We start from the raw sequence: 12,344 nt of genomic DNA, 5'->3' as shown, positions 1-12,344 counted from the left end.
ATCTCAATACCATATTCCCGCTCTCTCCACATACCCCTTGATGCCTTCAGTGTCTTGAAATCGATCTCTCTCATTCTTCAATATATTCAGTGATTTGGCCTCCACAGCCATCTGTGGTAGAGAATTCCACAGGTTTCCCACCGTCTGAGTGAAGAAATTTCTCCTCATCTCAGTCCTAATTGTCCTACCCCGGACCTGTGACCCCTTGTTCTGGACCACTCGGCCAGCGGAAAAATCCTCCCAGTATCCAATCTGTCTAGTCCTGTCAGAATTTTTTTGTTTCAATGAGATCAGCTCTCATTCTTCTAAATTCGAGTGAATACAGGCCGAGTCAACCCAATCTCTCCTCTTCAGGGTCAGGCCCTGAGGGCGGAGTCAGATACAGGGGCGGGTTCACTTTCTGGGGGAAGAGTCAGATTATCGGGTCGGGGTGGGTGTCTGGCTCTGAGGCAGGATTAAAGCTCTGGGGAAGAGTCAGGCTCTGGGGGAACAGTCAGACTCGGGGGAGGGGACCGAATCTGAGGGAGGAGTAAGGCTCTGGGAAGGAGTTAGACTCTGAGAGAGGAGTAAGGCTCTGAGGGAGCACTCAGACGCTGTGGAGGTGTCCGGCTCTTTGGGCGGAGTCAGTCATTGGGGGAGGAGTCAGTCATTGGGGGAGGAGTCAGGCTCTGGGACAGTGGTCAGACTCGGTGTCGGGTCAGACTCTGGGGGAGGTGTCAGATTCTGGGGCAAGGTTCAGACTCTGGGGGAGGAGTCCGACTCTGGAGGTAGGGTCAGACTCTGGGGGAAGGGTCAGACTCTGGGGCAGAGGTCAAAGGCTGGGGGAGGGGATCCGACACTGAGTGCCGTGTCAGATTCTGAGGGCGGAGGCAGACTCGAAGGGAAGAGTTAGATTCTGAGGGACGGGTCAGGCTCTGGAGGTGGAGTCATATTCTTGCCTATCAGAATAACTCATGAAGGTTCTTTTCAGAATGGTGCGATCAATGTTGATGATGGCCAGGTGCTAGACTCCATTGACTTGTGTGTGCTAATGCTTCATGCAGATGTGGGGGTGTAGCTCAGCGATAAAGCATTCGACTGCAGATCAAGAGGTCTTTGGTTCAAATCCAAGCGCCCCCTCTATCGTTTAATTGTTCCCTGTCGGAAGTCATGCAGTCAGTCTGTTCCTGCAGCTGCAGGATTGTTATTTACATTGAGTCCACAGTCGGCCATTTTGCCCACTTGTTCGATGCCAGCGTCCATTCTCCACACAGGCCCTCTTCCTCCCTCGTTCATCGAACCCTTCCATTCCCGTCCCCTCTCGACTTTGAGGGAGTGCCAGAGAGAGATTAATCACCTTCTTAAATATTTCCCACTCCTGTTCTATCTCTTTGTCAATTTTTTTCAACTTCCCCAGTTCTATTCTAATCCGTTCAAAATTAGTTTGTTTCAAATTAATTACTTTGTTATTTGTCTTACTTAAGTATTTCTAAATATTTTACTGAGGAGGGATTGAGGGAGGGAGTGAGTGTGTGAGTGAGTGAGGGAGGGAGGAAGTGAGCGAGGGAGGAAGGGAGTGAGTGAGTTCGTGAGCGTTTGAGTGAATGAATGAGTGAAAGCGAGAGGGGAACAGATAGAGCAGGCAGGAACGATGTAATGATAAAAGGGAGACAGGTGGGCAAGAGAGGAATCACTGCTTGATCCAATAATGGAAAATGAAACGGTGCAGGTAAGAGAAGTAAGTGTAGGAGAATAGCCAGGCACCAGCGGCAAGATTTAAAATAATGATTGAGAAACACAGCCACAAGCCTGTGGCCAGCAATTTCTATTCGAATCCGGAGGGTCAAACAGAGGCTTTTGAGCATTGTCCACTTTGGACATTCACGGTCTCTTATTTCATGGTTAGGATGTGAATTCTGCAATTTAGACACTTTACCATTTGATAAACCAACTTCTCTTCCGTAACCTGCAACTGAATATTTTGACTTAACACATGTTACAGTCGCTTCACACACTATCTCCTCCTGTCAACACTTGCCTAATACCTGCTGGAAGCTTATTTATTACACTGATGCGATATTCTGTACACTTACATATATGGCACTGAGAGCATGATCTTGTGAAACTGCACATTGAACCTTTTGTTTCTTGTGTTGACTGTAACGATCGACAGAGCTAGGGGCAGAGCAGAGTGAGAGAGCACTTGACAGCTGCTGGAGAAAAATCTGGTTGAAATTCAGGTGTCCTTTGTCTGGTGCTTCCAGACAAACGTTCTGTGGTAAGCATGTGTTCACTGAAGTCTGAGGGAGTGAGTGAGTGTGTGAGTGAGTGAGGGAGGGAGGGAGTGAGGGAAGGAGGTAATGAGGGATGGATAGAGTGAGTGAATTAGCGTCTTCTTGAGTGTGCGAGTGACTGAAATAGTGAGAGCGAGAGGGAGGCAGGGAGAGCAGGCAGGAGTGATAAAACTACAAAAGAGAGACAGGCAGACAAGAGAGGAATCACTGCTGGATCTAGTAATGGGGAATGAAACGGAGGAGATAGGAGAAGTAAGTGTCGGCGAATATCGAGGCACTAGTGATAAGGTTTAAAATAATAATTGAGAAAGACGGCCACACGCCTATTGCCAGCACTCTCTGCGAGCATCCGCGGGTCAAATAGAGGCTTTCAGCATTTTCCACATTTATTTCCTGGCGACGTCACACTTTCGACACTCACAGCTTCTTATTTCGTGGCCAGGATGCAATTTACACACTTTCTCTTTCGTTAAGTCCCACTTCTGTTCCGTAACCTGTAAATGAATCTATTGACTTAACAAATATTACAGTCACTTCACACACTATCTCCTCCTGTCCGCTCTTGCCAAATGCCTGCTGGATGTTTATTTATTACATTGATTCGATATTCTGTACACTTACATATATGGCACTGATAGCATGATCTTGTGAAACTGCACATTGAACCTGTTGTTTCTTGTGTTGAGTGTAACGATCCACAGAACTAGGGGCAGAGCACAGTGAGAGAGCACTTGACAGCTGCTGGAGAAATATCTGGTTGAAATTCAGGTGTCGTTTGTCTGGTGCTTCCAGTTCCGCCTTCTGTGGTAAGGATGTGTTCACTGAAGTTCAGTGACAAGGCTTTCCATGTTGGGTTGTGCATCGCATCTGTGCACAATATTGTGACTCACTCCGATCAGGAATCATTTCTGATTGCTGGAATTATTTGTGTCCTATAATAACTGATGAAGCTTCTTTTCAGATTGGTTCTCACTTCAGTGATGACTGCCAGGTACTGAACTCCGTTGCATTACTTCATCCGTGGACGATATCAGTGGGTGCATTGCTTAATTGCAGTGTTTCATTGTAAATCAAGCGATCGCTGGTTTAAATCCCGATACTCCCTCTTCTTTCTAAATAATTTTGTGATTCATACAGTAAGTCTGAATTCCCTGTAGCAGCAGGATTGTTGTTTACATTGAAGCTTCAGCAGAGAAACAGGTTAGCTATCTCGATTGGTCACTTCCGGTATTTATGCACCACATGAGTCTCCTCCTGCCCTATTTCATCTCGTTCTATCAGCCATACATTCCTTTCTCTTTCATCTCTTCATCGAGCTTCCCTTTTAAAGCATCTATGCCATTTGCCTCAATTATTCCTTTTGGTGGCGAGTTCCACATTCTTACCGCCCTTTGGGTAAAGAAGATTCTCCTGAATTCCCTCACAAATGGAAACGTTTTTTCTGCGTCTACCCTATCGAACCCTTTCATAATCTTAAAGACCTCTATCAGGTCACCCCTCAGTCTTCCCTTTTCTGGAGAAAAGAGCTTCAACCTGTTTAGTCCTCCTGAGAAGTATATGCTCCGAGTTCTATTATCATCCTTGTGAATCTTTTTTTCAGCTTTGCCAATTCCTCTTTATTCTTCTTATAATCTGTCGACCAGAATTGTTCACGTTACTCCAAGTGTGGTTTCCTTTTTCACTTCACCTCTGAACTTTCCATTCTCAGCCTGGTTCTGACTTTAATTATCAACCTGATATGTGCCATACGGCCACTTCCTCTGCTTCATTTTATTCTCTATCTCCTTCGTCATCCAGAGAGCTCTGGCTTTAGTTGCCCTACCCTTTCCTCTTGTGGGAATGGACACAGACTGTACCCGAACAATCTCCTCTTCAAAAGCCGCCCATTGCTCGATTACAGTTTTGATTCCATTTTACCAGGGCCGGATCAGTTCTCAACCCTCTGTAATTGACCCTCTTCCAATTAAGTATTTTTACTCTAGATTAATCCTTCTCCTTTTCCATTGTTATTCCAATTCTTATGATACTCTGTTCGCTGTTCCCTAAATGCTCCCCCAAGGACACTTGCTCCACATTAACTACCTCAATCCCTAGAACCAGGTCCAGCATTGCCTCCTAACTAATAGGTTACAGTTGCTTCACACACTAGCTCCTCCTGCCACACTTGCCTAATGCCTGCTGGATGCATCTTTATTATATTCTGTACACTTACATATATGACACTGATAGCATGATCTTGGAAAACCACGCATTGAATCTGGCACTGCATTTGTTGACTGCAAGTATCTAAATAGCTGGGGGCAGAGCACAGTGACAGAGGACTTAAAGCAGCTGAAGACCTCTGCTTGCAATTCTGATGTTGTTTGTCTGGTGCTTCGAGTTCCGCGTTCTGTGGTGAGGATGTATTCACTGAAGCCGAGAGACAAGGCGTTCCAAGTTGGGTTGTGCATCGCATCTGTACACAATAATGTGACTCACTCCATTCATGAAACATTTCTGATTGCCGTAATTATTTGTCTCCCAGAATAACTCATGAAGCTTCTTTTCATGTTGGTAATATCAATATTGGTGACTGCCAGCTACTGAGCTCCATTACATTGTGCGTGCAAGAGCATTGAACAGATGTGGGGATGTATCTCAGTGATAGAGCTTTTGACTGCAGATCAAGAGGTCTCTGGTTCGAATCCAGGCGCCCCTTGCACATTCGAAGTGCTTCTTTTGGGGACTCAGAAAATCAGGAATCTGTCGCTGTCGTTGTTGATATTGAGTTTGCCCCACAGATCCAGGCCTTTTGACCCAACGGGTTTGTGCCAGCCTTTATGCTTCACACAAGACACATCCCTCCCTACTTCATTTGCACCCATCCGCACACTCTTCCATTCCTTTCGCCCCGTGTGTTTATCTAGTTTGCAATTTCATGTATCGATGTTATTTGCCTCTTTATTCATCCACAATGTTTCATTATTGACGATTTGTTGTTTTTTTTTAGAGGAATGTATTTCTCTTGAACTCTATTGATCACCGTTTCAAATATTTCCCAAAACCTGTTCTATATCTTTGTCAAGATTTTTTCCAAGTTCTTCTTCCCAGGTTCCAATCTCATCCCCTCAAAAATAGTTTGATTCCAATCTATTAATTTGTTCTTTGTCTTACTGATGTCTCTCTCAATCTTTACGGTGGAGGGATTGAGGTCGGGAGTGATGTGTGAGTGAGGGAGGGAGTGAGGGAAGGAGGGAATGAGGGATGGATAGAGTGAGTGAATTAGCGTGTTCGTAAGTGTGCGAGTGACTGAATGAGTGAGAGCGAGAGGGAGGCAGGGAGAGCAGGCAGGAGTGATAAAATTACAAATGAGAGACAGGCAGACAAGAGAGGAATCACTGCTGGATCTAGTAATGGGGAATGAAACGGAGGAGATAGAAGAAGTAAGTGTAGGCGAATATCGAGGCACTAGTGATAAGGTTTAAAATAATAATTGAGAAAGACGGCCACACGCCTATTGCCAGCACTCTCTGCGAGCATCCGCGGGTCAAATAGAGGCTTTCAGCATTTTCCACTTTTATTTTCTGGCGACGTCACAATTTCGACACTCACAGCTTCTTATTTCATGGCCAGGATGCAATTTACACACTTTCCCTTTCGTTAAGTCCCACTTCAGTTCCGTAACCTGTAAATGAATCTATTGACTAAACAAATATTACAGTCACTTCACAGACTATCTCCTCCTGTCCACTCTTGCCAAATGCCTGCTGGATGTTTATTTATTACATTGATTCGATATTCTGTACACTTACATATATGGCACTGAGAGCATGATCTTGTGAAACTGCACATTGAACCTGTTGTTTCTTGTGTTGACTGTAACGATCTACAGAATTGGGGCAGAGCACAGTTAGAGAGCACTTGACAGCTGCTGGAGAAACATCGGGTTGAAATTCAGGTGTCGTTTGTCTGGTGCTTCCAGTTGCACGTTCTGTGGTAAGGATGTGCTCACTGAAGTTTAGTGACAAGGCTTTCCATGTCGGGTTGTGCATCGCATCTGTACACAATAGTGTGACTCACTCCGTTCATGATTCATTTCTGATTGCTGTATTTATTTGTCTCCCAGAATAACTGATGAAGCTTCTTCTCATGTTGGTAATATCAACAATGGTGACTGCAAGCTACTGAGCTCCATTACATAGTGCGTGCAAGAATGGTCAACAGATGTGGGGGTGTAGCTCAGTGGTAGAGCATTTGACTGCAGATCAAGAGGTCTCTGGTTCAAATCCACGCGCCCCCTTGCACATTCTAAGTGCTTCTTTTGGGGACTCAGAAAATCAGTAATCTGTCGCTGTCGTTGTTAAAATTGAGTTGACCGCACAGATACAGGCCTTTTGACCCAACGGGTCTGTGCCAGACTTTATGCTTCACACAAGACACCTCCCTCCCTACTTCATTTGCCCCCATCCGCACACTCTTCCACTCCTTTCGCCCCCGTGTGTTTATCTAGTTTGCCATTTCATGTATCGATGTTATTTGCCTCAACTACTCCTTAAGGTAGCGAATTCCACATTCTTGCAACTCTTTGGTAAAGAAGTTTGCCATGAATTCTCTATTGGATTCATTAGTGACTATCTTATATTGATAACCGATAGTTTTAGAGTCCCCTACGAGTGGAAACATTTTCTCTACGTCAACCCAATCAAACCCTTTCATTATCCAAAGACCTCCATCATGTCAGCCATCAGCCTGTTAAATCTATCCTGACAGGTATTATCTTTCAGTTCTGGCATCATCATTATTTTCACCTTCGCCAATTCCTCGATATCCTTTTGATAACAGGGAGACCAGAAGTGTTCACAGTGTTCCAAGTGTGGTTTAACCAAGGATCTCGGACTACAGGTACACAAATCACTAAAAGTGGTGACGACATAAAAAAAAAACAAGCCAAGCACTGGGGTTCATTTCCAGGGGGATAGAATTGAAAAGCGGAGAAGTTATGTTAAGCATGTATAGTCTCCCTGATAAATACTGAGACAAAGTAACTATTCAATATTCCAGCCATTTCACTATTATTACCTCTGAGTGTATCTTGTGTATCCCTTGTTGGCCCTATCCTTATCCTGATGTTATTGACATTTCAGTGGAATAATTGACTATTTCTTGATAATTTAATTTTATGTTTCCTTTCGGCTTTCCTGATTGCTTATTGACATCCTTCCTAACGTCTTCATTTTCCCCTTTATCATCCTTTCCTTTATTGTCCATGTCGTTAGAATATGCATTTGTTCAATTTCAATTTTACCCTTATCCCGTTATTCATCCACAATGTTTCATTATTGACTATTTGTTGTTTTTTTTGGAGGAATATATTTCTCTTGAACTCTATTCATCACCGTTTCAAATATTTCCCAAAACCTGTTTCATATCTTTGTCAAGATTTTTTCCAAGTTCACCTTCCCAGGTTCCACTCTCATCCCCTCAAAAATAGTTTGATTCCAATCTATTAATTTGTTTGTCTTACTGATGTCTCTCTCAATCTTTACGGTGGAGGGATTGAGGTAGCGAGTGATGTGTGAGTGAGTGAGGGAGGGAGTGAGGGAAGGAGGGAATGAGGGATCGATAGAGTGAGTGAATTAGCGTCTTCTTGAGTGTGCGAGTGACTGAATGAGTGAGAGCGAGAGGGAGGTGTGGAGAGCAGTCATGAGCGATAAAATTACAAATGCGAGACAGGCAGACAAGAGAGGAATCACTGCTGGATCTAGTAATGGGGAATGAAACGGAGGAGATAGAAGTAAGTGTAGGCGAATATCGAGGCACAAGTGATAAGGTTTAAAATAATAATTGAGAAAGACGGCCACACGCCTATTGCCAGCACTCTCTGCGAGCATCCGCGGGTCAAATAGAGGCTTTCAGCATTTTCCACTTTTATTTCCTGGCGACGTCACACTTTCGACACTCACAGCTTCTTATTTCATGGCCAGGATGCAATTTACACACTTTCCCTTTCGTTAAGTCCCACTTCAGTTCCGTAACCTGTGAATGAATCTATTGACTTAACAAATATTACTGTCACTTCACACACTATGTCCTCCTGTCCGCTCTTGCCAAATGCCCGCTGGATGTTTATTTATTACATTGATTCGATATTCTGTAAACTTACGTATATGGCACTGAGAGCATGATCTTGTGAAACTGCACATTGAACCTGTTGTTTCTTGTGTTGACTGTAACGATCTACAGAACTAGGGGCAGAGCACAGTGAGAGAGCACTTGACAGCTGCTGGAGAAACATCTGGTTGAAATTCAGGTGTCGTTTGTCTGGTGCTTCCAGTTCCGCGTTCTGTGGTAAGGATGTGTTCACTGAAGTTTAGTGACAAGGCTTTCCATGTTGGGTTGTGCATCGCATCTGTACACAATAGTGTGACTCACTCCGATCATGAATCATTTCTGATTGCTGTATTTATTTGTCTCCCAGAATAACTGATGAAGCTTCTTTTCATGTTGGTAATATCAACATTGGTGACTGCCAGCTACTGAGCTCCATTACATTGTGCGTGCAAAAGTGGTCAACAGATGTGGGGGTGTAGCTCAGTGGTAGAGCATTTGACTGCAGATCAAGAGGTCTCTGGTTCGAATCCAGGCGCCCCCTTGCACATTCTAAGTGCTTCTTTTGGGGACTGAGAAAATCAGTAATCTGTCGCTGTCGTTGTTGATATTGAGTTTGCCGCACAGATCCAGGCCTTTTGACCCAACGGGTCTGTGCCAGTCTGTATGCTTCACACAAGACACCTCCCTCCCTGCTTCACTTGCCCACATCCGCACACTCTTCCATTCCTTTCGCCCCCGTGTGTTTATCTAGTTTGCCATTTCATGTATCGATGTTATTTGCCTCAACTGCTCCTTAAGGGAGCGAATTCCACATTCTTGCAACTCTTTGGTAAAGAAGTTTCCCATGAATTCTCTATTGGATTTATCAGTGACTATCTTATATTGATAACAGATAGATTTAGAGTCCCCTCCGAGTTGAAACATTTTCTCTCCGTCGACCCAATCAAACCCTTTCATTATCCAAAGACCTCCATCATGTCAGCCATCAGCCTGTTAAATCTATCCTGATAGGTATTATCTTTCAGTTCTAGCATCATCATTATTTTCACCTTCGCCAATTCCTCGATATCCTTTTTATATAGGAAGACCAGAAGTGTTCACAGTGCTCCAAGTGTTGTTTAACCAAGGATCTCGGACTACAGGTACACAAATCACTAAAAGTAGTGACGACATAAAAAAAAACAAGCCAAGCACTGGGGTTCATTTCCAGGGGGATAGAATTGAAAAACGGAGAAGTTATGTTAAGCATGTATAGTCTCCCTGATAAATACTGATACAAAGTAACTATTCAATATTCCAGCCATTTCACTGTTATTACCTCTGAGCATATATTGTGTATCCCTTGTTGGCCCTATCCCTATCCTGATGTTATTGACGTTTCAGTGCAATAATTGACTATTTCTTGATAATTTAATTTTGTATTTCCTTTCTGCTTTCCTGATTGCTTGTTGACATCCTTCCGAACGTCTTCATTTTCCCCTTCATCATCCTTTCCTTTATTGTCCATGTGGTTAGAATATGCATTTGTTCAATTTCAATTTTACCCTTATCTCTTTATTCATCCACAATGTTTCATTATTGACTTTTTGTTGTTTTCATTAGAGAAATATAGTTCTCTTGAACTCTATTGATCACCGTTTCGAATATTTCCCAAAACCTGTTCTCCATCTTTGTCAAGATTTTTTCCAAGTTCACCTTCCCAGGTTCCAATCTCACCCCCTCAAAAATAATTAGTTTCCAATCTATTAATTTGGTCTTTGTCTTACTTATGTCTCTCTCCATCTTTTACGGTGGTGGGATTGAGGTAGGGAGTTAGTGTGTGAGTGAGTGAGTGAGGGATGGAGGGAGTGAGGGAAGGAGGGAATGAGGGATGGATAGAGTGAGTGAATTAGCGTGTTCGTGAGTGTGCGAGTGACTGAATGAGTGAGAGCGAGAGGGAGGCAGGGAGAGCAGGCAGGAGCGATAAAATTACAAATGCGAGACAGGCAGACAAGAGAGGAATCACTGCTGGATCTAGTAATGGGGAATGAAACGGAGGAGATCGCAGAAGTAAGTGTCGGCGAATATCGAGGCACGAGTGATAAGGTTTAAAATAATAATTGAGAAAGACGGCCACACGCCTATTGCCAGCACTCTCTGCGAGCATCCGCGGGCCAAATAGAGGCTTTCAGCATTTTCCACTTTTATTTCCTGGCGACGTCACAATTTCGACACTCACAGCTTCTTATTTCATGGCCAGGATGCAATTTACACACTTTCCCTTTCGTTAAGTCCCACTTCAGTTCCGTAAACTGTAAATGAATCTATTGACTTAACAAATATTACAGTCACTTCACACACTATCTCCTCCTGTCCGCTCTTGCCAAATGCCCGCTGGATGTTTATTTATTACATTGATTCGATATTCTGTACACTTACATATATGGCACTGAGAGCATGATCTTGTGAAACTGCACATTGAACCTGTTGTTTCTTGTGTTGACTGTAACGATCTACAGAATTGGGGCAGAGCACAGTGAGAGAGCACTTGACAGCTGCTGGAGAAACATCTGGTTGAAATTCAGGTGTCGTTTGTCTGGTGCTTCCAGTTCCGCGTTCTGTGGTAAGGATGTGCTCACTGAAGTTTAGTGACAAGGCTTTCCATGTCGGGTTGTGCATCGCATCTGTACACAATAGTGCGACTCACTCCGTTCATGATTCATTTCTGATTGCTGTATTTATTTGTCTCCCACAATAACTGATAAGCTTCTTTTCATGTTGGTAAGATCAACATTGGTGACTGCCAGCTACTGAGCTCCATTACATTGTGCGTGCAAGAATGGTCAACAGATGTGGGGGTGTAGCTCAGTGGTAGAGCATTTGACTGCAGATCAAGAGGTCTCTGGTTCAAATCCAGGCGCCCCCTTGCACATTCGAAGTGCTTCTTTTGGGGACTCAAAAAATCAGTAATCTGTCGCTGTCGTTGTTTCTATTGAGTTTGCCGCACAGATCCAGGCCTTTTGACACAACGGGTCTGTGCCAGTCTGTATGCTTCACACAAGACACCTCCTCTCTCTACTTCATTTGCCCCCATCCGCACACTCTTCCATTCCTTTCGCCCCCGTGTGTTTGTCTAGTTTGCCATTTCATGTATCGATGTTATTTGCCTCAACTACTCCTTAAGGTAGCGAATTCCACATTCTTGCAACTCTTTGGTAAAGAAGTTTCCCATGAATTTTCTATTGGATTTATTAGTGACTATCTTATAACCGATAGTTTTAGAGTCCCCTACGAGTGGAAACATTTTCTCCACGTCGACCCAATCAAACCCTTTCATTATCCAAAGACCTCCATCATGTCAGCCATCAGCCTGTTAAATCTATCCTGACAGGTATTATCTTTCAGTTCTGGCATCATCATTATTTTCACCTTCGCCAATTCCTCGATATCCTTTTGATAATAGGGAGGCCAGAAATGTTCACAGTGCTCCAAGTGTGGTTTAACCAAGGATCTCGGACAACAGGTACACAAACCACTAAAAGTGGCGACGACATAAATAAAAACAAGCCAAGCACTGGGGTTCATTTCCAGGGGGATAGAATTGAAAAGCGGAGAAGTTATGTTAAGCATCTATAGTCTCCCTGATAAATACTGAGGCAAAGTAACTATTCAATATTCCAGCCATTTCACTGTCATTACCTGTGAGTATATCTTGTGTATCGCTTGTTGGCCCTTTCCCTATCCTGATGTTATTGACGTTTCAGTGGAATAATTGACTATTTCTTGATAATTTAATTTTGTATTTCCTTTCTGCTTTCCTGATTGCTTGTTGACATCTTCATTTTCCCCTTCATCATCCTTTCCTTTATTGTCCATGTGGTTAGAATATGCATTTGTTCAATTTCTATTTTACCCTTATCTCTTTATTCATCCACAATGTTTCATTATTGACTATTTGTTGTTTTCTTTAGAGGAATATAGGTCTCTTGAACTCTATTGATC

General features: G+C 43.5%; 3 non-coding genes across 3 annotated transcripts; all 3 read left to right on the top strand.

Moving 5' to 3' along the window:
• The first annotated feature begins 6,480 nt into the window (after positions 1 to 6,480).
• Positions 6,481 to 6,552, top strand: trnac-gca (transfer RNA cysteine (anticodon GCA)). Its single transcript has one exon. It is a non-coding gene; the product is annotated as a tRNA-Cys (tRNA).
• A 2,280-nt stretch (positions 6,553 to 8,832) lies between these two features.
• On the top strand, positions 8,833 to 8,904 carry trnac-gca (transfer RNA cysteine (anticodon GCA)). Its single transcript has one exon. It is a non-coding gene; the product is annotated as a tRNA-Cys (tRNA).
• Positions 8,905 to 11,196: 2,292 nt separating this feature from the next.
• On the top strand, positions 11,197 to 11,268 carry trnac-gca (transfer RNA cysteine (anticodon GCA)). Its single transcript has one exon. It is a non-coding gene; the product is annotated as a tRNA-Cys (tRNA).
• Positions 11,269 to 12,344: the final 1,076 nt, after the last annotated feature.

This window comes from Heptranchias perlo, chromosome 20 (assembly GCF_035084215.1).
Source record: "Heptranchias perlo isolate sHepPer1 chromosome 20, sHepPer1.hap1, whole genome shotgun sequence".
Lineage (NCBI taxonomy): Eukaryota > Metazoa > Chordata > Chondrichthyes > Hexanchiformes > Hexanchidae > Heptranchias > Heptranchias perlo.
This window is presented reverse-complemented; position numbering and strand designations above follow the sequence as displayed.